This window comes from Lagopus leucura, unplaced genomic scaffold, assembly GCF_019238085.1.
Source record: "Lagopus leucura isolate 7727_CA_CO unplaced genomic scaffold, USGS_WTPT01 34976-0_obj-0_obj, whole genome shotgun sequence".
Taxonomy (NCBI): domain Eukaryota; kingdom Metazoa; phylum Chordata; class Aves; order Galliformes; family Phasianidae; genus Lagopus; species Lagopus leucura.
This window is the reverse complement of record NW_024963512.1, coordinates 1-3,973: the sequence shown is the minus strand read 5'-3', so window position 1 is coordinate 3,973 and position 3,973 is coordinate 1. Positions and strand designations below refer to the sequence as shown.

The window sequence follows — 3,973 nt, the reverse complement described above, 5'->3', positions numbered from 1 at the left end:
GGTCCCTTCCAACCCGGGTGATTCTGTGATTCTGTGATTCTGTGAATAACCGTCTAGCATAATGAAAGCCGATTAGAGATTGCTTTGTTCTACTCCATGCAATACAAAGTAAGTCCTATCACCATCTTCTCCAGCTGTGGCACAGAACCCCACATCAGTCTGTTACACACACACACACACACACACACACACACACACACACACACACACAAAATAGTGGGGGCAAATGGGCTTAACTGTTCAGAATGTGCTTTATTTCAATTTAAGAAAAAACAAAAGACATTAAAAACAACTTCAAAAGTCTACTGATGGTGGAGACACTGCTGAGGAAGAAAGTAGCTATGGGGCTTCAGCTATGTATTTCCAGACAATCCAGGCATTGCAGTCAGGCTGACTAAAGCCTACGTGAGCAGTTCGCAGTGGTTAGCTCCTCTCTGACTTGCTAGGCAGATTCTAAGCTGTTCCCTTCTTTTTCCTTGCTTGTTTTACAGTGGCAAATGTGATCGTAACACAGAAACTAAGGAACTGGAATGAAAAAGGAGGCCACCATTCTGAAGAAAAGCAGACTGGTATTTCATCCTTTCCATTAAAAAAATAACAACAACAACAACAAAAATAAGTAGTTAGTACTAATCCAACCCTCCTGCTGCTGTTGTCTTTGCTCAGTGACGTCGGGGCATGCTGGCGCACACACACACATACAGGCAGCTCTCAGACTCTCGGACTCAGAAAAGCGAGTTTAGAACTGAAGTGAGTCTTCAGAGGAGACTGAGGATAGGTCCCAGGGCTAGAAGGTTTTTCGGTGGATGGCACGAGCTCCATCTTCTTCATATGCCTTTTTTGAAACCCACATTTTCTTAAAAGTATCCAGCGAGGCCAGAATAGAGCCACTGGGGAGAGACAGACATGATAGATTAAAGGAGAACATTGGGGACACTGTCACTACATCTCTGCAGGGAAGAGCTGTTCCTGCTGTACAACTCTTCCACGCTTAAAGGTGCCAGGGCTCCTGGTTGCCTACAAAAGAAGTGCTCCCTAGACAGTCACCTCTCCTCCTGTTAGCCTCAAATGTGCTGGTATTACAGAGCCTATCACGAGCCACACTCACAAACACCATGCTGACACTGCTGTAAACCAGCAAGCTCTCCTCACATGGGATCTCACTGGTCTCACTTCCTACAGTTCTGGAGCCGAGTTTAGTTCTCCTGATGAGCAACAAAGATGTACACAAGAGGAGAAACGTACCTACTGCCTCTGCCCTATGGAATGTGTTACCAATGAGCTTGTTCTATGCTAATGTTATGAGTTATGTTCTATGTGGACGTTAGGACTGGTTAAGATAGAGAAAACAGTCTCGCAGGTGTCTTAAGGATGAAAAGAGCTATGGGGCTGACAGCACGAATGGAGGCTCAGTAACCAGGCTGGGTAGCACGTGGTTGAGGAGTAATGCCCTCCTGACACACCATAATAGCAGGAACAACAGTGAAAGTGCCAACAGGCTGCAATTCTCCAGCCCTCCTCGCACAGGAAGACCCACCACCACTTACCCAATCCACGTAGAATACAATCTCTCCTGAGGAGCTGATATCTAGAAGAAGAGAGTCAGTCAGGACCACCTCAAACTACAGTCTGCTCCTCCTGGCATGCTGCCCTGAATTCCCAACAGCTAACACAGGTATGATCTCTCCCACTAAAAAGACACCCAGCAGGTCCCCCACAAAATAACCACTGTGGACCAGATCCTGAACAGAAATCAAGCTGTCAGAGGAGCTACCTTCTCCACGATGAAAACAAACAACTGTTTATCGCAATAAGGCTGTTACTGGTTTGAACCACGTGGCAGCTACGCTCTTAGCATGGCTTTTTTTTTTTTTAAGAGGGCAAAGATCACATAAAAACACATCGTATGTGATAAACACCCAAGAGAATGCTCCTACTCTGATTTTGACATCCTTTGGAGCTAGTTTCTTCACTTCTCTCAAGAGCCTATCTCCAAAACCTGCACAAGACAAAAAAAGGAGCAGTTTGAACCCTTCAGCAAAATCCCGAGTTCCATCTGCTAACAGTGTGAACCCGTACAGCGGAGCAGGGTTTGAATGGGAAAACTAGGACCTATCTGGATTTGTCTGCCTGTGCTTAAGGGCTGATGGGCTCTGGCAGAGCATACCTATGTCCATAGGGACCAGATGTATGCTGTTATGACTAGGGCTCAGAAAATTCGGGAGCAGGGATCAGTCTCCTGCTTCTCACAGTAACTACCCTGAGAACAGAGTTGGACAAGTTGGATGTTGTCTCCCCTGTTTCACACGAGATGAGAAAAAGATGTAAGTTACAGCCCACTGAAAAACAAGAGACAGGAACCTTTGAAAAGTGTGGAGCCACCAGACAGCACAATGTTGGAGAAAAGTGTTCGCCTCAAACCCACGTCTGATTTTTGAATGGCAAAAACGAGCACCTCGTGGAGTCCTTCACATTCTTCCCCTATCAGGTCTGGCCGGAACAAGAGCTCCGGGGCACGAAAGCGGGCAGAGCCGATCTGCAAGGAGAGAAGTCAGCACAGAGGGGAGAAGACAGCAGTGTGCTACAGTTCACTGTCTGCAGCCTCCAGGTTGTGTCTTTCTGAGATAAAACTTCAGAGGAACAAAGCTTTTTTGGACATTCATGCTACATCATTAGCTCTCAAATGACCACCATCTCAACCTACAGCTTCCAGCAAAGATGCCATTTCTATTCTGCAGATGAAAGAGATGAAGAAATTTGCTCAGCTCCATACAGCTGGGCAATGGCTGAGAAGTAAATGGATCCACCTCTGGTACTGGAGGTAAGACTTGTATTTCCTCTCTTTCAACCATTCTACAGAAGGCTCAATCTTTTAAAGAATATTCCCAAGTCACTCTTCAAACCAGTAGTTTCTGTTCATCTGGGCAGAAAAAAAGCCACATACAAAACCACAGCATAATTTGCAGATACCAACCCACGCTCCACACCTGATCCACGTAAAGATTTACTAGATCAGAATCTGCACTCAAACAGTTCTCAGACTCCATGGTCATGCTTTACTCTTACCCAAGAATTCTAGTAGAATTAGTAAGATTTCTAATAATGCTCTCTTTCCCTAAAAGTTCTAGTGCCCCAGCTCAACAACCTGGGATGCATTTTGGTCTTTAAAATTATCCTGTCTCACCCCACATTGCACTAAATTCCCATCTTTTACAAACCTGAATAGTGCTTCCATCTGGCAGGTAGTACTGAGCCTATCCTGCGGCCAAGATTGTGTGATGTTGCAGCAACAGTCACTCGTGGTGATATTGCACCACTGCTCTGGCAATGTACAATTGTTACACAGGGAACCTTTCCACCCATTCGCGGTTTTGAGATGATACCACTGCCGAGTACGATTTACCACGTACCCACAGTACGGGCCAGACCACCTGAACACCGCACTGTTCAGCGGGTTAACAAGCGTGTGTGGGATGGTTCTATTACGGCTGGAGTCCCACAACAAAGGCCTACCCCTCTTAAGGAGATCCTGCGCAATCCCACGTTGGGAAAGCGATCCTTGTAAGGCAAATTGTTCAAAACATATGCATCCCTCTGAATTATTACCTACGCTCTGAGAACCCATAAGCAGCAATTCAGGGGGGTCCCACGAAAGTGATGTATTCAGCATGCGGATCAGGCAAGCCGAAATATTAGCACCTGAAGTAAAGTACTTTTCGCAAGCAGTTATGTTATCTACATATCCCAAAAACAGCAACCTATCAGTAGAAAAATTCAAAGGTACCCCTATAAGGCACGTGTGGAATGGTGAAGTGGCCGATTGCACTCATCATATCACAGGGCATATTGTACAGGTTCAAGGATGACACACATAAGGTTGATCACATCATACGGCAGGAGGCTAGAAGCCATAAGAGCTTCTACTGCCGACATGGTCACAGGAGAGCGCAGACCTTTACTTTTAACCAAATCC

The 3,973-nt window shown here is 45.9% G+C and overlaps 1 long non-coding RNA gene across 1 annotated transcript; it reads right to left on the bottom strand.

Annotated features, from left to right (window-relative positions):
• Window positions 1–582: 582 nt before the first annotated feature.
• On the bottom strand, window positions 583–3,966 carry LOC122191178. The gene is made up of 4 exons (XR_006182323.1): window positions 3,219–3,966; window positions 2,362–2,536; window positions 1,548–1,588; window positions 583–890 (listed from the first exon to the last, which is right to left on the bottom strand). It is a non-coding gene; the product is annotated as an uncharacterized LOC122191178 (long non-coding RNA).
• Between the last annotated feature and the right edge of the window lie 7 nt (window positions 3,967–3,973).